We start from the raw sequence: 25,019 nt of genomic DNA on the forward strand, positions 1-25,019 counted from the left end.
TACACTTTTTCCTTTGATATATATTTAATTTCACTCGCCAGCCAAGAATGGGATAATTTTCTTGTTGGATTTTTGAACCAAAAGGATATAGGCTTTGCTTTAATTATCAAATGTTAGCCATTGAGCCCTTTTAGTCTGTGCCAAAATATTTTTCCACTACCCCATTGACCTGCACCCATTCCATAACCCTCCAGACCTCTCCCGTTCATGTATCTATCCAATTTATTCTTAAAATTTAAGAGTGAGCCCACACTTACCAAGTCAGATGGCGGCTTGTTCTACACTCTGTGAAGGTTCCCCCTAATATCCTGCTAAATCTTTCCCTTTTCACCCTAAAGCCATGTCTTCTTGTATTTATCTCTCCTAATCTGTGAAAAGAGCTTATGCCCATTTACTCTGTCTATACCCCTCATAGTGTTGTAAACCTTTATCAAATCTCCCCTCATTCTTCTATGCTCCCAATCTGTTTAATCTTTCCTTGTAACTCAACTCCTGAAGACCCATCAACATCCTAGTAAATCTTCTCTGCATTTTTTCAATGATACTGATATTCTTCCTGTGGTTAAGTGACCAGAACGGCACACAATACTCCAAATTTGGCATCACCAATGTCTTATACAACATCACCGTAACATCCCAACTCTTGATTTATGAAGGCCAAGATCCCAAAAGCTTTCTTTACAACCCTGTTTACCTGTGACCCACTTTCAGGAATTATGTATCTGTATTCCCAGATCCCTTTGTTCCTCTGCACTCCTCAGTGCCCTACCATTTACTGTGTATGTCCTACCTTGGTCTGTCCTTTCAAAATGTAACACCTCATACTTGTCTGCATTAAATTCCATCTGCCATTTTCTGTCCCATTTTTCCAACTGGTCCAGATCCATCGACAAACTTTGAAAGACTTCCATGCTGTCCACAACACATCCATTCTTAGGGCCATCAGCAAACTTGCTGTTCCAATTTATCACATTATCATCCAGATCATTGATATGGACAGCATTGATATACCACGATATTTTTTAATGTAGCTTTCAAATCAGACATAGTCAATCTTTTTTATGTATTTTGTTTAGATTGAACTGAATCAATTTCAGTCTTTATGCAAAGTTGTCATATATTATAATTTCTCTCAAAACGCCTTGAAAAGTAAGACCAATAATCATTTCTTTCTCATTCCACAGTCTGGAATTAAATGTCCCTCATTAGTTTCTCCTCAGTCTGATCCAGAAAACCATTTCTTACACACTCCTTGAATTCATGTTTCATAGTATTACTGCTTCGAAAGTTAACTGGTCCACATGTATATTAAATTGTCCCATTACCTTTACACACACCTCTAATGTTATAATTTAAAATGAATCCCCATATTAGCACAGCATACTGCAAGCCGACACAGGCAAGGCCTCAAAACTCTTCCTCTGCTGCACTGACGACGACATCGGCACTGCCTCATGCACCCACAATGAGCTTGTCCACTTTATTCACTTTACTACTGACTCACCCGACATCAAAACTCATGCAACACCCTCTCCTTTCTTGATTTCTCTGTCACCATTTCCGGTGACAAGCTTTCTACGGACATTTTTTACAAACCTACTGTAGCGCATTGAATGACTGAAAGACTTGTTGACTCAAACCAAGGCTTTTATTAGCAAAAGACTGGAGGGAATTACATCGAGCCCTTTATGACCCAGCAATAGGCATGGCTGCGGCTCTCAGCCAATCACTATTACTATATGTAAATATATACAAATATATACATTGGTGATAGTATTCTGTACTATCACACCTACCAACTCTCAGAACCACCATGACTACACTTCTTCACACAAGCCGCCTGCAAGGAATCTATTCCTTTCTCTCAATTCCTCTGTCTCTGTCGTATCTGCTCCCAAGATGAGGTCTTCCAGTCCAGATCATCTGAAATGTCTGCTTTCTTCCACAAACATGGCTTCCCCTCCATCACCATTAATTCAGCCCTTACCCGCATCTCCTCCATTTCCTAGTCATCTGTATTGGCTCCCTCTGCCCACAGACTCAACATAAAACAGGATTCCCCTTATCCTCACCTTACCACCCCATTGGCCTTTGCATCCAACACATTACATAATCCTCCAAAATTTCCATCACCATCAATATTTTCCCACCACCAGGCACATATTCGTCTCTCTGCCTTCCATAGGGATCTCTCCCTCCAAGTGACTCCATCCACTCATTTCTTCCCATTAATTACCCCCTTAGCACCTTTCCCTGTGACTGCAGGAAGTGGCACACTTGTACCCACACCTCCACCCTCATCACTATTTGGGAACCCAAACAGTCCTTCCAAGTGAAGCAACACTTCACTTGTGAATTTGTGGGAGTCATCTTCTGCATTTGGTACTCTTGTTGTGGCCTTCTCAACATTGGAGAGATTGGACGCAGACTGCGAGATTGCTTTGCTGTGCACCTTTGCTCCTTTCACATCAATGACAAAGGATCTCTCAGAGGCCATCCATTTCAATTCTGCACTCCACTCCAGTGCTAGCATGTCTGTCCATGGCCTCATGTACCGGCAAACCAACGCCACCCATAAATTGGAGGAGCAACACCAAATATTCCATCTGGGCACTCTAATCAGATGGCATGAACATAACTTCTCTGGTTTCTGCTAGCCTACTCCCTGTTCTCCTTTTCTTCCCCATCCCACGTTCTTTCCTCCAGCTCTCCACCCCTTTTTCTCTCCCTTCACAGAGTCATCCCTCCTCTCCCTGTTTGCTGGTGTGCCGACCCTCCCTTATCCACCTATTGCCTCCTGCCTGTGGATCTGTGCTCTTCCCCTTGCCCCGCTCCCTCATCATTTTGTTTGGGTGCTTGCCTACTTTATGCTCATACCTTGATGAAGGGCTCAAGCCCGAAATTTTGGTTATTTATCTTTATCTTTGCGATATAAAGGATACTGTTTGACCTGCTGGGTTTCTCCAGCATTGTGTTTTTACTTTAATCATGATATCTGCAGGCTTTCATGTTTTACTTTGATATTATCACTACTCTTTGGAGGTTTACAGAGAGCACATTTGAAATGTTTTGCCCCTTTGTACTTTTTTTTTTACCATAACCCAAACTGTACATCTCCCTGATTATTTTTGAGGAATGACTCTTTCTCCCATCTTTATTATCAGGGCAGTTCCTCCTTTTCCATCTTGTCCATCTATTCAAATGTTTGGATATTGCATTTATTAAAAATCAAGCCAACATTTCCTCATTGAACTCTTGTCAGAAGTTTTGATTACCCAGACATATTAATGAGGAAGCATGTGTAATACTGGCAGCCTGCACATCAATTGCCAGTTTTGGCTCAATGGAAAGCATTCGTCTTCAATTCAATGTATATAGGTTTCATTCCAAAACATGTCAATAAAATTTCAAGCCAGTACATTCAATGTCACAGTGGAGGATTGGTGCACATGACTTCTGTTGTCTATTCCAATTCACAAAGGCATCCATTCTTTGAAGAGGGTCTTATTAGGAGTGATCTAAAAATGCTACTTTGAGGTAATTTTTTTTCTTTTTTAAAAATTTGTGTCGTAGACACAAAATTAGTCATCCTTTTGATATGAGAAATGAGATCACTATCTCCACCCATTTTTCGGATGTAACTTTAAGGGGAGTACTCGTTTTGCACACTATTATGTTTTAGCGCAGCCTCTCCAATTTCCAGGCAATGCTCTCATGTGATATATTTAAGAGATTTTAGCTGATCTTCATCCATGCAGCACAAATCTTGTGAAAAACAAGGAAGGTTGAAGACAGGATGAATGAATGGGTTAACAATGAAAGTAGCCGGCAGCCAGCAGAGCATATCCTGATTATTAATTTACTTGTACAGGCAGGACAGTCAAAATAAACTGGACCACCAGATAGAATTAATAAAGTGGAATAATTTAAGTCACCACATATTGAAATAAACATTGAAGATAGCAAAGTGTGAGTGGCACCATCTATTCTTCACGATTATATAATTTAAACCTTCATCTTGGATCTATTGCTATGAGGTTGATGTATTCTTTCCTATCCATTATATTTTATAAAGGGAAACCAGGTGTTAATTTTGCATGAAGTACTGGGTAAATGTGAATTTGCCATGATGTTACTCCCCAGCAATATATGCTTTAATGTTTGAGTATTCTTGTATCTTTGTGTGCTTTATAATTGGTCAGGAGCCAGTCCCGTGTGATAGAAGAGATGAGGGAAAGATTTTCTATTCAGCAGCTTTCTATTGAAGTTAGAAATTTACCATTTCATATAAAACAGATTAAAATTTGACAGTATGGAACTCACAATCTGTCAAGCCAAAATCCATTTCTCATCCTGGGATCAATGACAGACGCTGTCAGGTGAATAGGGATAATGGGCATGCAGTTGTGGAGAGAGAAGGGAAGCTTCTATTTTGCTTCTGTTTAAAGTTGTAGAGCATTTATGCATTTTTGTAATTGTAATAAACTTTATTTTGATACATTGTATTTTATACATGGCTTAACACTGACAAAAGATTATGGTACAAACCGAGGTTGGCCTCCCCTCAAAGCTTGTCAGAGGTATTGAGAGCAGGACCCCTGTGTACTGTCACCAGAGCTTAGTTGTTATCCAGATCTCGCCACCTAATCTGAGGGCATAGTGGATCTGCATCTTCATACCTCTGCATGTGGCCCAATTAATTAAGGGGAGCACGAGTGGTGATTCTCGGCTGGCCTTATCCAGTGGAATCTGGCCTCTTATAAAAATAGGTCTAGACTTTTCCAATACAGAAGGATTGGTGACATTTGTCCTTGATTTTGCTATAAACACTGCTCATTTTTATGAATTTATAATAGGAATATTCTGCTGTGAGCATAGCACAGAATCAGAAGCAGTAATGTTATTGCCCATTGAATACAATGGTGTTTGGAGGCTTTTAGACACAATTGAAATGTAATTTACCATGATTAACATGGCAATGAAATGGAAAGACTGAGGAACAGTTAATAACCTGTGTAGCATTATCTATTATTATCCTTCTGTTCATTTTAGTTCTGTTCAGCTTTTTTTTTGAAAAGCAATTATTGCCTCATCCATTTCAGCATTTACTAATGATATTTTATAAGATCATTTTCTTTGGCATCAAGACTTGCAGCTCTAAACGTTTACAATTGCATTTTTTGCCACCTCGATGCCCTGAAAGTATTTGAGAAGTTCAGATGCAAAAGCAGGTAAAGGAAGATTCTTAAAAGAGTAGGATGCCAGAATGAAGACTCCAAGATGAAATCCGATCTCATTAATTTTATTTATTTAGTAAGATGTATTGTCATGTTTCAATGAACTAACATGAGAACAGTGATGTACACAGCACAACTGTATGAAAGTAGTTGTATAAGGATCATACTCTGTGTAAAGTTTAGTGGAGTGCTTGAGCTTCAAATGAAGGATAAGTGAGCCAAAGTCAATGTCTTTTTCCAAAGCCCATATTTTCTACCTTCAAGCATTTAATGACACTCAGTCTAATTGGTCACGCACTTTGTCTGCAAACCACGTTACTGCACGAAATGAGTCATCCTTCATTCCAAGGTACAGCCCAAAAAGAAGAACGTGTTGTACTATATTAATATTATCTAAAAATTGCCTTATATGCATTATTTTGTGAACCTTTGGGTAGATGTACTTCATTTGGTACTGCGCAATAGGTAATAGTTCAGATTTTACAACAATATAGAGAGTTGTGGTAATTGAGCTAATTGCTTGGAAAAATGACCACAGCCTCTTGATTTAATGGATGTATAGTTAAATGAAACAAATGCCCAAGATGCTGTTAGTGATTCAGAGTGCCTTCTTTACAGGTAATGATATTTTCAGTTTTATCATTGCAATCAAGTTGAATTGATCTAACTAATGTCAATTAAGCTTTATGCAGTCCCATTGTAAAGTTGTAACTTTAAAATAATGAATATTTGAAGTATTGGAAAAAGACTAGGGTTAATACCAATTGGATAGTTGTTACCTTGTCAAAGCACATCAGCTTCTGCCTGAGCAGTGACATGGATCCATTCCAATTCACCTACCATAGCCCTGGAACACCTGGAGAGCAAAGATGCATACATCAGGATGCTCTTTATTGACCACAGTTGGCATTTAACGCTAACGTACCCTCAAAATTGACCTCTGACTCAACACCCCACTGTGAAATTGGATCCTAGATTTCTCAACTCCAGACCACAATCAATAAGGATCGGTAAGAACATCTCCTCCACAATCTCCATCAGTTCTGAAGCACCACGGGGCTGCATTCTTAGCCCCCTGCTCTACTCGCTATACACCTATGACTGTGTGGCTCAGTACAACAACACCATCTATACATTCACTGATGATACCACGGTAGTGGGTTGTATAAAAAGGTGCAATGAGTCAGCATACAGGAGGGAAATTGAAAACTTGGCTGAATGGTGTATCAACAACAACCTTGTAGTCAATGTCACCAAAACCAAGGAGCTGATTGTTGACTTCAGGAAGGAAAAACCAGAAGTGTACGATCCAGTGATCATTGGGGGATCAGAAATTGAGAGAGTGAACAAATCTGAGTTCTTGGGAATCACTGTCTCGGAGGACCTCTCCTGGACCCAACACACTAATTACATCGTTAAAAAAACACGTCAGGGCCTCTACTTCCTCAGGAGTTTGTAGAGGTTTGGTATGACATTGGAAACTCTGTCAAATTTCTACAGATGTGTGGTGGAAAGTGTGCTGACTCTCTGCATCATGGACTGTATGGGGACACCAATACCCCTGAGTGTAAAGCCCTGTGGAAGGCATTGGATTCAGCCTAGGACATCACAGGCAAAATCCGCCCCACCATCAATAACATCTGCAGGGAACACTGCCTTTGGAGAGCAGCAGCAATAATCAAGGATCCATACCACCCACCACACATTCCGTTCTCGCTGCTACCATCAGGAAAGAGGCAGAGGTGTCACAAGACTCACACCTCCAGGTTCAGGAACAGCTGCTCCCCCTCCTCAACAACAAACTCAATCAGTGACTCATGGAAGGACTCTAACATTTGCATTTTATTGATTTTTTTTAATGGTATTGCATTGTCAGTTTATTAACATTACATTATTTGTTTACATGTGTATGTTGAGTGTTTTTGCACCACCAATAAGTGGTCATGCTGCCTCACCCACAAGAAAAAAGAATCTCACAGTCTAGGTGATATCATGTTGGTAATCATCCCATAGAAATTTTGGGCTTAGATTCAGGGCGCTAGCGGTCGTAGGATGAATATAGCTGTCGGTACTGCCCAAATTGAATAAACAGTCAATGAGCTCCCTGTTTACCTCCACCTTCATCATGGAATGCTTCAGGCTGTGGGGTTCATCTTGATTTATCATCATCAACATCAGAACAGGGACTCCCCGTGGCAGCAATCTGTCAGAGTTCACTATGTCGCTGCCAGTTCCACTTACGAATTCACTAGAAGGAGAAGAGGAAGAAGAACTCAATGAATTGTTGGCTTTCCAGGTCAACACAGCAGTCTTGTGGTGGTGCCCCTGCTTATTAGTAGCGCTTCTTCTTCTTCTTACTTATCAGCTCACGGTGTGAGCTAGGCAAGGACTCTCACGCCTGGCAGGCTCTGGCCCAGTGCCCTCGCTTTCCGCAGTTGGCACAATTGGCTTGCTGCACAGGGCACTGTGAGCGAACACGTAGCACCAAACCGCAGAAATAGCATCTTCTGTAATGGCTTTTATTTAACAGACTATAACCACCACTAAACTGGCCAGTGGGAAAGCAAATACATCTGTTATACAGGTACACAATCCTTTATCCGGAACCCTTGGGGAACAGTGTGTTCCAAATTACGGATTTTTCCGAATTTCAGAAAGCCTGGTTTAAGCCCACCCGAATTGTGCTGCTGTATCCACCTCCACCCCCTTCCAGTCGTGTTGCCGTCTCGCCCCCCCCTCCCACGCCCACCTGACTTGTGCTGCCGGTCTCCCCCCTCACCTGCCCGAGTCGCGCTGCCGGTCTCCCCCCTTGCCCGACTTGCGCTACCAGTCTCTGCCCGCGCGACTCACACTGCCTGTCTCCCCCACACATCCAACTCACGCTGCCGGTCTCTCCCCCCCCCCCCCCCCCACCTCGCCCAACTCACGCTGCTGGTCTCTCACCCACCTGACTTGCGCTGCCGATTTCTTTCCTCACTTGCCGGATTTTGGAGCTTTCCAGAATTTAGATGTCCGGATAAAGGAATGTGTACCTGTACCAGTAGGGTGGAGTATCTCTACAGCTATAGTCAATAGTAAACAGTCAGTATAATATGTCCCCCCCATTACATCATTACAAGCAATAAATCTGAAATCTGAATACTCATTGGATAGTTTTTTCAGCTTGTCATCAAATGCATAATGAGTGAAATAGCTTCCTCATAGGATATATAGTTTTATGATTAAGTTGATGATCAAACGGGTTTGTTTAAAATATAGTTACAAACATCCTCACAGCTAAAACCTTTTTTTCTCATTTATCCTAATATCTATTTGTCTTCATTCAATTTCCATCCCTTCCATCCCTCGAACTCAGGAAGGTTTCTTCACCCATCTCCTGCAAGGTTGTCTCTTCTACCTTGTGGAACAGTGGCACCTTTTTAAGTTTGCTCATGTGTCAAATATCCTGCCCTTTTGGATAGCACACGCCCTCTTGGGTTTAGAATTATGAATAATTATGAAAATAGTCATTAATAAAATCATTGCATTTTACATTGTGCACAGTTACACTGAATTTCCAAGCAATTTATCATTGTTTCAATTTTTGGAAATTTCGGTGATCCTCTTTGCCTAATTTCATCCTTTCTATTAATTTTGTTTGTAAAAACTGAAAGCCCAGTTCAAGATTTGAAAAGAAAATTGGTTTTCTTTTAATTGCGTGCCCTGCTTTTTCATCTCAAAGTAGATGAAAGCAAAATTTAACTTTTCTCATTAAGGCACAGATTTTCATGCAGTAGAAGGACCTCAGGAAATTGTTATTATGCACAGCTCTATCTTGAAAGCTAAGTTCCAAAGATTGAACTCCAGCTGGGTTAAGCTGCCTAATGAAGGTTGGTGACTTCTCCACTCAGCATAAGTTAGTTCTCTTTATTATTGCTGCATCAAATCACCTGTGACCTGGACAGCCTATGTATCATTGAATGAACACATTTGCATCAAGAAATTCTGCACCAAGATTTGGCTCTCAGCATTTAGACTTTTAGAGGTAAATAGAATTGATCAAAATAATATCTACTCTGACAAGAAATCCTTTTGTGTTGTCCATCACATGAGCCTAGGATTCTTTGATTACTTTGTCAACAGTGGAATTAAACTTAAATTTAAATTTATTTTAAATTTTAAATATTTAGGCATACAGCACAGTAACAGGCCATTCAGCCCATGAGTCTGTGCCACCCAATTTACACCCTGTTAACCTATATTTTGAATGGTGGGATAAAACTGGAGCCCCCAGAGAAAACCCACACAGACATGGGGAGACTGTACAAACTCCTTACAGAGAGCACAGGATTTGAACTCTGGCCCGGTCCTGATTGCTAGTGTTGTAAAAGCATTGAGCTAACCATTACACCAACCACGCTGTCCCTTGTAGAGAAAGGGGAGTTTTTTTTAAATTTAGAGATGCAGAATGGTAACAGGCCCTTCTGATCCATGAGCTCGCTCCGCTAAAATACACCCATATGGCCAACTAACCTACGAACCCCATATGTATTTAGAATGTGGGAGGAAACTGGAGCATCTGGAGGAAATCCATACAGATTGGGAGACAAAGTAAAAACTCCTTAAAGACAGCACCAAATTTGTACCCGGGTTGTTGTGACTGCAGTCTGTCTACAGCCTCCCTTATTCACACAAACTAAAAGTCATTTGCTTTTCAAAAATTACGGTTTCAGTAGGGAAGATTGTTTTCCAAGAATTATTTTGAATGCAATGCAATGCAATGTTGAGACTCAAAATTGTACAAGATATCCAATTCTTTACTCTCCTCATTGTTCATTGTTGTGTAATCCCTTAATCTTCAATAGATGCAGAGTTAGAATTTTTGTACAGTGTTCTGGTGACTGAAATTCTCCTGGTTGACACCCTTTACATTTTGAACCACTTATACCCTGTTCCACCAGCACCAATGACAGAGGCATTGGGGTAAAACTGAAAGTGTAGATATGGGTGAAAAGAGCCCTTTTGCCATTATTTTTCTGGCCCTTTCGCATTTTTCTTGTCAACAGGTTGCCTCCTTGTTGCATATAGATACCTGTAATGATGAATGAACAAAACTGGGATATCTCAGTTAGAGATGTACAGCATGAAAAGGGACCCTTCAGCCCACTTTTTCCATGTCGACCAATTTTCCCATCTGCCTGCACTTGGCCCCTTAATCATTTCCTATCCATGTTCTTGACCCCAAATATCTTTTCAAAGCTGTAATTGTACCCAACTCTACCACTTCCTCTGGGAGATTGTTCCATAAAAACACCTTTGTCAGTGTGAAAAGATTTCTGTTTGTTCTGCGAGCAAGACAACCTCTATCATTATTTTGGGGGCTAAAGAATAACTATTCACCTTATGCCCCTAAATGATTTTATATACCATTCTTCAGCTTCCTATGCTCTTGGGAAAAAAAAACTCTGAGTTTATTTAGTGAAACACCGAAGTCTGCAGAAGCTGTGATTGCAGTAAAAACACAGAAATGCTGGAGAAACTCAACAGGTCTTGCAGTGTCTAAGAGAGACAAAGATATATTACAGATATTTTGGGCATGAGCCCTTCAAGGTATGAGTAAAAAGCAGGAAGACACCTGAATTAAAAGGATGGGGAGGGAAGAATGGGCATGGTAAGGAGTACCATCAGACAAAAGGTGTTAACTGGATATGGATGGGATACAGGAGAGAGGGACGGTGAGAATTGACTGGGAGAGGTGGGGGGGGGGTGTTGGACTACTGTGGAAGCAGAGCTGGGGAAAGGAGACAGAAAATGGAAGAGAGAGAGAGAGAGACCTCCTGTGGTCACAGAGGTAGGTCCTAAGGGGGTGATTGGTGAGAAGAGTGGGTAAAGGAGTAAGTCCTGTGGACGGTGAAGAAGGAGGAGAAGGGAAGATGTTTCTGGTGGTAGTATCACATAGTATATTGTGGAAATAGCAGATGATGATATGATGGAGGCTGGGGGGTGGGGTTGGTTGGTGAGGAGAAGGGGTATCCTATCCTTGTTATGCATGCGGACACAGGGGGACAGGGCATATGTGTGGATAATGGAAGTTATGCAGGTGATGGTTGAGTTGATGGCAATACGGGGAAGCTGCATCGTTCGAAGAAGGAGGACATCTGGCATGGAAGGCCTTGTCCTGGGAGCAGATGCAACAGAGAAGGATGAATTGAGAGAAAGGAATGACATCCTTACATGGGACAGATTGTAAAGGTAGTCAAGGTAGCTGTGGAAGTTGATGGGTTTGTAGATGTCTTTCGAGAGTTTGTTTCCGGAGATGGAGACAGAGAGGTACTTTGACAGGTCACACCCTTGACACCCACATTAATGATTTATCTTTCCTCCTTTGCAGTAATAGCAACGCTTTCAATTATTTAAGGAATAGTTGCTGCGCATGTATTTTTACCTCCCTCTCCTTGAGAAAGAAGGAGCTAGCATATTAATGGAGGGCAAAGTTGAAACCACTCGGGAAATAATTTCTCTTTGTAGAGCATCACTCCCCTATCATCATTAAGTTGGGCAAAGCAGCTCACTTGGTTGGCACCTCATCCACCACCCTAACTATTCCCTCAGTCTATCGTCAGACCACTGTAAAAACAATGTGCACCATTTCCAAAATCAAATGTTACATGCTGAGATTCCTGACCTATGACATCCACCACCAGGACAATAGGCGTGTGAGATGACTACATTATATCTACGAGTTCTTCATCAGGTCCCAAATCAACAACATTACTGGACTTAAATCCAGAACTCCCAATCCACCAAAAGCCATATAATACCTTCATCGAAAAGACTGAACAATTGAAGAATACTATTTATGTTGGCCTTGCAAGAAACACCTCTTTTTAAAAATAATTAAAATGTTCCCAACTATTTAAAATACAACAGTTCAGATCAGAATCAAAATTTATTGTCAGCAACATGTCACAAAATGCATTGTTTTGTAACTGCATCACAGTTATCTAAATTTATATTAACTACATTTCAAAATAACTAAATACAGTGCAATAAAAAATAAAAGAAAATTTAAGGCAGCGTATTTGGTTTATTGACTATTCAGGAATCTGATGGCAGTGAGGAAGAAGCTATCCTTGTGCTGCTGAATGATGGTAGCAGAGTGAAGAGGGCATGGCCTGGGTGGTGGGGGTCCTTGAGAATAGAGGCTGCTTTCTTAAGATACTGCCTTTTGTAGATATCCTCAGTGGAATGGTGCCTGTGATGTCACAGGCCGGGTGAACAACCGTCTGCAGTTTTTTTTTCTGTCCTGAGTGTTGTCATCTCCGTACCAGACAGTGATGTGACCTGACAGAATGCTCTCCACTCTACACCTGTAGAGGTTTTTGAGAGTCTTTGCTGACCTACTCAATCTTCTCAAACTCCTCACAAAGTATAGCCGCTGGGTACCTTCTTCATGATTGCATCAACATGGAGGCTCTAGGACTGATTCTCAGAGATGTTGACACCCAGGAATTTGAAGTTCTTTACCCTTTCCATTGCTGACCCCTCAATGAGGACTGGGTCGTGATCTCCTGATTTCCTCCTGAAGTCCATAATCATCTCCTTGGTTTTGCTAATGTCAAGTGCAAGGTTGTTGTTGTGACACCACTCAATGACCTGATCTATTTCTCTCCTGTAGATTTCCTTGTTGCCGTCTGTGATTCTGCCAACAACTGTGGCATAATTGGCAAATTTGCAGATAGCATTTGAATTGTAGAGTGAGTAGAGCAGTGGGCTCAGCATGCATCCTTGGGGTGCGTCTGTGCTGATCGTCATTGAGGAGGAGAAGTTGTTTTCAATTTGTACTGACTGTGGTCTTCTGATGAGGAAGTCAAGAATCCAGTTGCAGAGGCCCAGGATTTGGAGCTTGTTGACCAGCACTGGGGGAATAATGATATTGAAGGCTGAGCTGTAGTCGATGAAGACTAGCCGTTTGTACGAGTTGCTGTTATCTAGGTGATCCACAGCTGAGTGGAGAACCAGTGATATTGTGTCTGCTGTGAAATGATCGTAACGGTAGGCGAATTGCAGTGGGTCCTGACCTTTAAAGTATGTGTTAATATGGCTTCTTCAAACACCAGGGAAAAAATATTCAAAGTGCAGTGAAATTAGGATAATCCTTTTGAGCAGAATGACAATCTTTCACTACAGTTTAATCATTCCCTTTCAGCACATTTCAGAATGTTTTGTTCAAACTCTTTTACATTTAAAAAGCAGACATGTTAAGCCTTCAAAAATTAATTCACTTTTGTTGAACTTTTGAACCTCTCAAGACATACTCTATTATTTCTTCTTGATTGCACAAAATCTCATTGGCAAGATCAGAATTCTTGCAAGAATTCATACAATAGTATTATACTTTCTATGATTGTTCTGGTTAATATTTATGATATGATTTTAACTAAGATAATCAAATTATTTTAGGTGAAACCTGTGTCTTAAATCCCACGTGAAACAAAAGACACAACAGACTGATACTTAATTTATTCCATGTTTTACACCCACCCTTAGAATATTCATGATTTTACCTTTACAAAGATTAATTAATAGCATCAAATATGAAGAAATAACTGGTTGCTATGCTACAAAAAGAGAATCAACTGTTCAAAAGCTGGAAAACCATTCCCAGTGGATATATTTTAACATTGATGTTGTTCTTTTATTTATGAATCCAATTTAGTCTAATTTTAGGTCATTACAGGTAATTAGTTGGTATTTTACCTTTCTCTTGGACGATAGTTATATAATGTAGAAGAACTACGGGTCTGGATTCTTAGCCATTGATGTTCTGCGTACTCTGCCTTGTACTTTTTTTAATTTCCTGGAAAGGGGAGCACAACGCCAAATGTTCTTTTCATGCATCCCCCTTTGCCATACGTGAGGCAGAGTCTGCAAAATGTGATGATCTCCCTTGGCCTGTGAGTTGCTTTTTGCCGGAGCAGGATGATGATAACTCACCAATAAAGTTCTGGAGATTATGTGCCATTTTATTTGTAATTGGAAGAAAATTAAACTCAACAGTGCGCACATCGACTTCCCCGTGTATACATCAATTCGACAATGTGTACAGCGATTCCACATTGACAATGCTGTTTACAGTAGCTCAGTATAGAATACTTCACTACAAGATTACCCTTGTAGAGGTCAACACCTCTGCATTCAGACCAAATCAAAGATTATAAAAGTAATTCAAAAAGGGTCCCCACAGTGTTTGAAAATTTAAATTCAAATCGGAAATTGAGCATCTAATCTTCTCTAAATTTAAACATGACATGACGTCACATAGCCATTGAACATGAGTAGGCAGAACAACATGCTTCCATTTGAGCTTCACTGCCTGCGTAGCCATGAGAGAAATAAAAGCTAAATTTTGAGCCAATTAGAAAAAAAATCTCATAAAGGATAATTAATGGCATTTGCAAAGGCTAAAATTCTGAGGTCCCCACAGAACCCAAGCTAGTTGAAGCCTGACTTTTTCTTTTTAACGCTAGATCATTTTTAACCCTATATATTGGGTTGGAAACCATTTTGTTACTGTGAATCTAAATCTAGTTGGTGTTTATAGATCCAGGGTGAGTTGTTGCCCAAAGTTTCAGCACTCTGAACTGGCATCCAAAGAACGTGTATCACATGTGTTATATTTTTGGACAACATATTGTGAAAGGCAGTGATGATATGTTGGAACAATGCAGAATTGACCAATTCACTGGATAACAATATTTTTTCAAAAGGTTCATTTCCTGGAAAAATAAAATTGGGGATTACGATAGACAACTTCAAGCTGAACACAAAGATAATTTTAGATTTGCTGTATCGTGTAGGATGTTGGCAAAACATTAATTTTACTTTTATTAAATTTAGCATGTTTAATCACATAATGATGCTAACACATTACGTTAGTTCAACAGATCTAAAAATGTTTTGCCGTTGATTTTTGTTTGTACTCAGCATCTGATGCCTCTTGTGTCAGTGTCCAAATTATTATTTATCCTACTTACTTAACCTACCTAACTACTTAATTTCCCTCCCCCCTCCCCCCGGCCCCCTAACACTAAGTACAGGTGTGTGTAATGTATATTTAAGATTAGAAAAGTTTTTTGAATCACAGTCCAATGTCACTGGTTGCAGGCAATTTTTGTATTGTACATAGAAGTTAGCATTAACAAAGTTCACCAGCATTTGGTGCTTAACAGTGTCCAGCACTGGTGGATTCCACTGGCCCTGATACTGATTTTCCATGGTCGTAATATATTGGTGAAACCTTTCAGCATGTTCACTACTGATTGCACCAAGATCAGCAGGGAATAAATCCAAGGGCCAATGCAGAAAAGGAATTTTCATTGACATGTTGCACTTCATGCATTTGTATTCTTGAAGTGCAGATGCTATGTAAATAAATATTGTCGTAAGCCTGGCTATGCTTAATTAGGATAGATGCATAAAGACTATAAAAGCAGCCCACATATACAGATGCTGTGCATTACATTGACGATTGAACACATGTTAATGCACATGTTCTTCAGGCAATAGCATAGTGAGTGCAATGGACTGACAAAACAGTTAGCTTTAAAGGCAATATACTAGTAGACCTAAAATATGACAGGAATAATAGGTTGGATCCAAAAAAGGTACATGATAGGAAATTTTTATGGTGATTTTCATAATCATCAGCCTAAAATCAATAAAATACACCCAGAAGTGTCCAGAAAGCCAAATCTTCATTGTTCAATGTTATGAATGATGGAATTCCATGCTGCTTAGACACCAGCATTGCTATTTTAGAGTTTAAAACTTGAACTCTTTCATAATTTCACATGGATCAACTGGCACTAAGCAGCAGAAAAGACACCCATCAGCATTTATGGAAAAAACTCATTTATTTTTCAATATTTTTGTTGAAATTGAAATTCCACATCGAAAAATGCATATTAAAAATCAAAAAATAATGCATTACCCTTAGATCAATCCATTTCATCCAAGGTACCCCACATTCTCAATCAAACTAATTAAATTATGGTAATATTTTATATTATAAAAAGAAAATCTAAACCCACCAGCAAAAAATGAAACTGTTTAGCAAAGAGATGAAAAAAAGAATTCCTTATCAGAGAAATAGATTTTGGCAACCCACGTACCAGCAAGCGAACTGGCTCCCAAAATGGCAGACGTGCTATGGAGAATGCGGGATATTGACCTGCATCCAACACAGATTTTTATCTGGGCTGATGACATCGCTGATGATGTCACTTCTAAGCCCAGCATGCAAGCCTGGAGGTGTCACTCTTGCACTAAACTCAACAGTGCACACATCGACTTCCCTGTGTATACATCAATTCGACAACGTGTACAACGATTCCACATTGACAATGCTGTTTACAGTAGCTCAGTATAGAATACTTCACTACAAGATTACCCTTGTAGAGGTCAACACCTCTGCATTCAGACCAAATCAAAGATTATAAAAGTAATTCAAAAAGGGTCCCCACAGTGTTTGAAAATTTAAATTCAAATCAGAAATTGAGCATCTAATCTTCTCTAAATTTAAACATGACATGACGTCACATAGCCATTGAACATGAGTAGGCAGAACAACATGCTTCCATTTGAGCTTCACTGCCTGCCTAGCCATGAGAGAAATAAAAGCTAAAACATGTAAATCAGATGCTGTTAAAGTTGTCATCCTGGGCGACTTCAACGCTCGTGTCGGCAAAGACTCAGAAACCTGGCCAGGAATCCTGGGCAAACATGGCGTCGGCAAGTGCAACGACAATGGGCGCCTCCTGTTGGAGCTCTACGCAGAACAGCGACTTTTCATTACAAACACCCTTTTTCAGCAGAGGGACAGCCTTAAGACCACCTGGATGCATCCCCGATCCAAACACTGGCACCTCCTGGACTACATCCTGGTGCGAGAAAGTGACAAACGAGATGTGCTCCACACCAGGGTCATGCCTAGCGCGGAATGCCACACTGACCACCGGCTGGTTCGCTGCAAGCTCAACCTTCACTTCAAGCCAAAGCCCAGGAACAATAAAGCCCCCAGAAAGAGGTTCAATGTTGGAAACCTGCAGTCAGACGAAGCGAGAGGAAACTTCCAGGCAAACCTCAAAGCAAAGCTCGACGATGCAACCCGCCTCACGGACCCGTCCCCTGAAACCCTCTGGGATCAGTTGAAGACTACCATACTGCAATCCACTGAAGAGGTACTGGGCTTCTCCTCCAGGAAAAACAAGGACTGGTTTGACGAAAACAGCCAGGAAATCCAGGAGCTGCTGGCAAAGAAGCGAGCTGCCCACCAGGCTCACCTTACAAAGCCGTCCTGTCCAGAGAAGAAACAAGCCTTCCGTCGGGCATGCAGCCATCTTCAGCGCAAACTCCGGGAGATCCAAAATGAGTGGTGGACTAGCCCCGCCAAACGAACCCAGCTCAACGCGGACATTGGCGACTTCAGGGGTTTCTACGAGGCTCTAAAGGCTGTGTACGGCCCCTCACCCCAAGTCCAAAGCCCGCTGCGCAGCTCAGACAGCAAAGTCCTCCTCAGCGACAAGATCTCCATCCTCAACCGATGGTCAGAACACTTCCAATCTCTTTTCAGTGCCAACCGCTCAGTCCAAGATTCCGCCCTGCTCCAGCTCCCTCAACAGCCCCTAAGGCTAGAGCTGGATGAGGTTCCCACCCTGGATAAGACATATAAGGCAATCGAACAACTGAAAAGTGGCAAAGCAGCAGGTATGGATGGAATCCCCCCAGAAGTCTGGAAGGCTGGCGGCAAAACTCTGCATGCCAAACTGCATGAGTTTTTCAAGCTTTGTTGGGACCAAGGTAAACTGCCTCAGGATCTTCGTGATGCCACCATCATCACCATGTACAAAAACAAAGGCGAGAAATCAGACTGCTCAAACGACAGGGGAATCACGTTGCTCTCCATTGCAGGCAAAATCTTCGCTAGGATTCTGCTAAATAGAATAATACCTAGTGTTGCCGAGAATATTCTCCCAGAATCACAGTGCGGCTTTCGCGCAAACAGAGGAACCACTGACATGGTCTTTGCCCTCAGACAGCTCCAAGAAAAGTGCAGAGAACAAAACAAAGGACTCTACATCACCTTTGTTGACCTCACCAAAGCCTTCGACACCGTGAGCAGGAAAGGGCTTTGGCAAATACTAGAGCGCATCGGATGTCCCCCAAAGTTCCTCAACATGATTATCCAACTGCACGAAAACCAACAAGGTCGGGTCAGATACAGCAATGAGTTCTCTGAACCCTTCTCCATTAACAATGGCGTGAAGCAAGGCTGTGTTCTCGCACCAACCCTCTTTTCAATCTTCTTCAGCATGATGCTGAACCAAGCCATGAAAGACCCCAACAAAGAAGATGCTGTTTACATCCAGTACCGCACGGATGGCAGTCTCTTCAATCTGAGGCGCCTGCAAGCTCACACCAAGACATAAGAGAAACTTGTCCGTGAACTACTCTTTGCAGACGATGCCGCTTTAGTTGCCCATTCAGAGCCAGCTCTTCAGCGCTTGACGTCCTGCTTTGCGGAAACTGCCAAAATGTTTGGCCTGGAAGTCAGCCTGAAGAAAACTGAGGTCCTCCATCAGTCAGCTCCCCACCATGACTACCAGCCCCCCCACATCTCCATCGGGCACACAAAACTCAAAACGGTCAACCAGTTTACCTATCTCGGCTGCACCATTTCATCAGATGCAAGGATCGACAATGAGATAGACAACAGACTCGCCAAGGCAAATAGCGCCTTTGGAAGACTACACAAAAGAGTCTGGAAAAACAACCAACTGAAAAACCTCACAAAGATAAGCGTATACAGAGCCGTTGTCATACCCACACTCCTGTTCGGCTCCGAATCATGGGTCCTCTACCGGCACCACCTACGGCTCCTAGAACGCTTCCACCAGCGTTGTCTCCGCTCCATCCTCAACATCCATTGGAGCGCTTACATCCCTAACGTCGAAGTACTCGAGATGGCAGAGGTCGACAGCATCGAGACCACGCTGCTGAAGATCCAGCTGCGCTGGATGGATCACGTCTCCAGAATGGAGGACCATTGCATTCCCAAGATCGTGTTATATGGCGAGCTCTCCACTGGCCACCGTGACAGAGGTGCACCAAAGAAAAGGTACAAGGACTGCCTAAAGAAATCTCTTGGTGCCTGCCACATTGACCACCGCCAGTGGGCTGATAATGCCTCAAACTGTGCATCTTGGCGCCTCACAGTTTGGCGGGCAGCAACCTCCTTTGAAGAAGACCGCAGAGCCCACCTCACTGACAAAAGGCAAAGGAGGAAAAACCCAACACCCAATCCCAACCAACCAATTTTCCCCTGCAACCGCTGCAATCGTGTCTGCCTGTCTCGCATCGGACTTGTCAGCCACAAACGAGCCTGCAGCTGACGTGGACTTTTTACCCCCTCCATAAATCTTCGTCCACAAAGCCAAGCCAAAGAAAAAGAAAGTTAGGCTGCTCTCTCTCCAACAATACTGAACAAGGCAGTTTAAAGGATAATGCTTAAAATTAACTTTAAAAAGTGCAGAAAAAGTTTGAAATATTTCATTCCAATATTTCCCCAGACTCCAAAACATATAAATTAATGAAGCATCTCCATTGTTGCATCTATCACAACAAGGAGATACATCTGCATAAAAACAAGATAGTTTGACTTTGGACGTGTGAGCCCTATGGACTACTTTAATGGTAGGAGGAGTGGCAGGCACATAAAGATGAGGTATTAACCAATTAAAAAATTATATTCCAAGTTTCTTCAGAGATTAAAAGATATGGGTCCTGTTCCCAGGTTTTTAAATTTTTTTAAAAATCTAAACGAGCCTATTTATTTCCAACAACGTCATAAATGTTAGATATTCAACAATTATAAAAAGGTTGTAAATTAAAAATCACATCTATTAAATTCTTATCAATGCTCTTACAAAATGTATGCAATTAAGATTGCAAAAAAATCTCTAATCTGTAAATAACAAAAAAAACGAGTATTTGGTAAGCAAAATTTAACTGACAATTGTTCAAAAGAAGCAAGACTATGTTCAATAAATAAATCTTTAAAACATTTAATGCAAAATCTATACCATTGTTTGAAAGCTACGACAATCATGGAAGGTTTAAAGAAATAATTAGAAAAGAAAATAAGCTTGAAAGAGTAAATCTCAGTTAACCAAAATGTTTTCTAAATTGTATCCAGATCATTAAAGTATGTTTAACCATTGGGTTATCAGTTAATTTACTTAACAATAAGGGAAGTGCGGATCTGAGAAGAGAAATAATAGAAAGTTTTGTAACAGAATTAGATTCCAAAGAGACCCATAATGAACAGTCTTCACACTTAATATAATATTGTAGCCATGTGCTACTCGGGAGAAAGAAACATACATGAGTGTAGTCAGGTATAGCTCTAGTTTATTGGGGGCTCAAGTCCGACTTTTATACCATTTGCATTACTGCTGTTTCCCCCTTTTGCTGACATAACAGCATGCATAAAAAAGCAGGTTTCCCGCCCACAGGTACATTCCTACATAACAATATCTTCCTCCCTGTGTACTGTCCCTGTCTGTTTGCTGTGCAGCAGGGCTGCCACCATTTTGGGTTCACTAGCCCTTACACTTCCTAAGCCATTCATCCACTGGCTCACTTGCTGGAGCCAATGCGACCGCCTTGGGTTGTGCCAAAAGAGCGGCACCTGCCAGGGCTTCCTTGGCCTTCATGAAGGCCTCTGCTGACTCCTTGTCCCATGTTATGTCCTTTGCCTTGCCCGCCATCTGGGTGAACAAGGGCAATATGATGCAGGCGGCCACATGGATGAACCTATGGTAGAAGTTGATCATCGCCACTAACTCCTGTAGTCTCCTGGTCGTACTGAGCCAAGGAAACTTCTGGATGGCCTCCACCTTGCTGGGCAGTGGTGTGACCCCTTCTTTGGTTATCCTATGGCCCAGGAAGTCGATGGCCTCCAACCCCAACTGGCATTTGGCTGGATTAATCATCAGTCTGAATTTGCTCCGCCGGGTGTAGAGGTTGCAGAGGTGCACCATGTTCTTGTCAGTCCCTGCTTGCCAAGTAGACGAAGGTGCCATCCATGTCTCAGACCACTACAAAGTCTTGGATGTGCGGCATGGGGTATAGATCTGGCATTTTGGCCTTATTGAGTCGACGGTAGTCGCTGCATGATCTCCAACCCCCAGTGGCTTTGGGCACCATATGCAGCGGAGAAGCCCCTGGGCTGTCTGACCACTGTACTAGGCCGAGCTCTTCCAATTTCTTGAATTCCTCCTTTGCCAGTTGGAAGTTCTCCAGGGGAAGATGCCTTGCTCATGCGTGGAGCAGTGGGCCTTGGGTAAGGATGTGTTGTTGTACTTCATACTGGGGCATTGCCGTGGTGAATTAGGGGGTTAGCACTGCCCAGAATTCTGCCAGGGTTTTGGCGTATTCGTCTGTGGATCATTGCACAGGTCAGGCGTCCTTGAGGGGGAAGGTTTGGAAAGTGTTTGTGTGGACCAATCTCTGATCCTTAAGGTCCACTAGCAGGCTGTGGGCGCTCTGAGGAGCAGCTGTTCTACTGCAGCCAGTGTGAACACCCATGAGAGGAGGCTGCCTCCCAACTGCAGTTGAACCTTGCGTGTGCCGTAGATCCTGATCATGCTGTTGTTGGCAGCCCTCAGCATGGGGGCTATCTGCCTGTACCTGATGTCCTGTCCTGATGGGACCAGGACGCTGACCTCTGCTCCTGTATCCACAAGGAATTGTTACAAAGTCCAGAGGACCCCCAAAACCAGCAGCAATAGATATGCACCACAACACAGGGTTTCTTAAACAAAAGTAGTTTTTAATTATATTTGAACAAGACAACAGAATTAATCTTTAACTTATTATTTAACCTACTTACTTAACCTACCTAACTACTTAATCCCCCCCCCCCCCCACCCTAACACGAAGTGCAGGTGTGTGTAATGTATATTTAAGATTAGAAAAGTTCTTTGAATCACAGTCCAATGTCACTGGTTGTCGGCAATTTTTGTATTGTACATAGAAGTTAGCATTAACAAAGTTCACCAGTATTTGGTGCTTAACAGGCAAATGATTACCACTCAGGAGGGTTCTTGCTGGTTTTCAGAGAGAGATTCCTTTTCCAGGACATCCACAACTGATTCCTTCATAAATCAGTCTTGCTGATGAAACTTGCCCACTTCCAGATGATCCTTTTTTCAGGTCACCTTTCACACCGCCAGTCTCCTTCTTTGACCTGGCAGCCTTCCAAAGTGTGCCGGCTTGTCCTTCTGGAACTAATTTCTGTATCCTGTCTCTCTGTTTCACACCTTCCCTCTTTGAGAGCAAAACTCTTCTCCTCTGCCTGCAAAGATCACATGCTCTCCCAGGCAAGCTGCTGTTGATACTTTGTTGTCTCCTGCAAAAAGCACATGGTAGTAACAGGTGGACTCTGCTGTGATCTGCCACTGTGCCTCAGCCTAATCAAACCACACACGTGGCTGATTTGTCCAGAAGGTTGGCAGATTGAGGGTGACTGGGTGGACTGGTGCTAACTCGCTCATTGTTGGGTTTAGATGCTGTCTAAACTATCAGGGTCACAAATTATAGCCATGCGCTACTTGGAAGAAATACACACACATGAGTATAGACAGTTATAGCTCTGGGGGCTCAAGTCCACTTTTATACCATTTGTGTTCCCACCATTTCCCCTTTTTGCTGACGTAACGGCCCGCATAACAGAAATGGTTTTCCTGCACGCGGGTACATCCCTACATAACAATACCTTCTTCTCTGCATGTTGTCCCAGTCTGTTGGCTGTGCAGTGGGGCCAGCGCCATTTTTGAGGTCGCTGGCCTTCCGCTGTCCTAGCCATTCATCTGCCGGTTCGCTTGCTAGGCCCAGTGCTGCTGCGCAGTCTGCTTCTGCAGGCTTTTGGTTGCGCTTGCCACCCTGATTTCCACGGTGGTGAGCCACTACAATATGACCAAAACATAAGATTTCATATATTGACTGCTCTATGACAGAACCTAACATTTGCTAAAGGTAAACCTCCATTCTTTTTAAGTTTTTGCGAATGGATTTTATTTAGGCGAGCGTCTTTATTTTTCCATATAGAAGAAGACAAGTTTGAGTCAAGGAAATAAAAAAAAGACAGAACTAAAAACAGGCAAAGCCTGAAAAAGGTACATACATTTAGTTAATACGGGTACTTCCGATATATGTCCATGCTCTGTTCTGGATGACCAGTCAGATGTCAGAATGGACCTATGTTGGAATTGTGTACTTATCTTGTTAGTTGGCGTCCTGGGGTCCTTAGGCTGGGTGCAGCCATCTTGGTTCCTATGTGCATGTGTGAGTCTTGTGTAGGCACATATGCAGTGGGTTCGCATATTGGCGCATGCGTGAGAGTTAAACACCCTAACAATATAGAATTTGCACCCTTAACTCTTATGCATGTGCCAACTGAACTCCAATACGCAAATCAACCATGCACGCACCAACCCAAAGACTCGCACATGTGCACAGGAATCAAGATGGTCGTGGCCAGCCTATGGACCCTTGGTCACAGACTAACAAGGTAAGTATGCACATTTTGGATCTTACATGCCCTCTATCCCTGTTACAATTTGTCAAATACAACATAAACTGTGTAAATTTTATATTTTTTCTTTTATATATTTTTTAAAAATTCGGTCAAATGTGCGGATGGACATAAGTCGCATAGGTCACAAGTTGGGAAGTAGCTGTATGTTCAGTTTAATAGAGTTGATTTGGCAAACCAATGTTAAAGAAAGGGGCAACCAACTCTCATGTGTTTTATTAAAGTGAGAAAATGATCTTTAAATAAGTTTTTATAATTTATAGTTATTGTTACACTCATGTAAGTAAATTGATTTCTTACAATTTTAAAAAGGTTAGTATTTATCAGTGCCAAATTGTTCACTCTTATGTAAATTTAACTTATAACCTGAAAAGTGACTAAAATGAGAGATTAAAGAAAGCAGAGAAGGCAATGAAGATTAGAAATAAAAAGCAATAGATCATCAGCATAAAGGCCCTTACTTAAAATGCCAGTAATGTTATTAGATTCTCATAAAGCGATAGCTAAGGGTTCTAAAGCCAGTCAAAAACAATGGACTTCAACAGGTTCCACGCTGAATTTTAAATAGTTTATATTGAAAATTAGTAAGAATGCAAGCAGAAGGGGATAAATGTAGTAATTTAATCCATTGAATAAAGTCAGTCACGAAATTAGATTTTTCTAAAGACTTAAATTATTAATTCCATTCTACCCAATGAAAAGCCTTCTCTGCATCCAGAGATATCACACATTTTGAAACCTCTGGAGAAGGAAGAGTATATAATATTTAATAAACAGAATATATTGAAATAGGAGTACTGATTTTTAATAAATCCAGTCTGATCATCGGAAATAATAAATTGCAATAAATTTTCAAGTCTATGAGCCAAAACTTTGGATCGAATTTCAGTATCAACGTTGAGTAGAGAAATTGGCCTGTATGAAGAGCAGTTGACTGGATATTTATTCTTATTAAGAATTAGTGAAATGGAAGCCTCTTGAAAAGACTGTGGCAACCTGCCCAGTTTAAAGGAATCAGAAAAAAAATAACAGGATATAAGTAAGGTATAAGTACTAAGGAAAAAACTGCAGCAATTTCTTCATGCAAAATGAGTTGATCCAATTGCTTTTGATTAGCAGCAGATAATACAGGAACATTCAATTGA

The 25,019-nt window shown here is 41.6% G+C and overlaps 1 protein-coding gene and 1 long non-coding RNA gene across 2 annotated transcripts in view; one reads left to right on the forward strand and one right to left on the reverse strand.

Annotated features, from left to right (window-relative positions):
• The window catches only part of LOC138764119 (uncharacterized), a 612,644-nt gene that overhangs the window by 29,793 nt on the left and 557,832 nt on the right, over positions 1–25,019 (forward strand). The gene's annotated exons all lie outside the window — the stretch shown is intronic.
• Positions 7,061–12,114, reverse strand: LOC138762844 (uncharacterized). The gene is made up of 3 exons (XR_011357198.1): positions 12,038–12,114; positions 8,185–8,299; positions 7,061–7,485 (listed from the first exon to the last, which is right to left on the reverse strand). It is a non-coding gene; the product is annotated as an uncharacterized lncRNA (long non-coding RNA).

The sequence above is a fragment of the Narcine bancroftii genome, chromosome 5, assembly GCF_036971445.1.
Source record: "Narcine bancroftii isolate sNarBan1 chromosome 5, sNarBan1.hap1, whole genome shotgun sequence".
NCBI classification, from domain to species: domain Eukaryota; kingdom Metazoa; phylum Chordata; class Chondrichthyes; order Torpediniformes; family Narcinidae; genus Narcine; species Narcine bancroftii.